Genomic DNA, 275 nt, shown 5'->3' with positions numbered 1-275 from the left:
GCAATTCCTACCTCCTATTCTACCACACCATCCTCTTAAGAGGTTACCCAAATTGCCAATAAAGAATCGGGATTCAGACTGCTCTGGCTTCTTCCATGCTGAACAGGGACGCAAGGGTAAGGCAATTGGAGCACCCCTTCAGTGGGTCTATCTAAAAGACTCCCCAATTATATAAATCTTATCTCTAAGGGGAAAAGAAAGTCCTTGAATCATGAATAGGAGATGTGAAGGAGAAGTAAAGGCAAGAGTAATTAGCATTACAAGTTCTAGACAGG

The sequence above is a fragment of the Nannospalax galili genome, unplaced genomic scaffold, assembly GCF_000622305.1.
Source record: "Nannospalax galili isolate Female #2095 unplaced genomic scaffold, S.galili_v1.0 scaffold507, whole genome shotgun sequence".
Lineage (NCBI taxonomy): Eukaryota > Metazoa > Chordata > Mammalia > Rodentia > Spalacidae > Nannospalax > Nannospalax galili.
Note: the sequence above shows the minus strand (reverse complement) of the source record.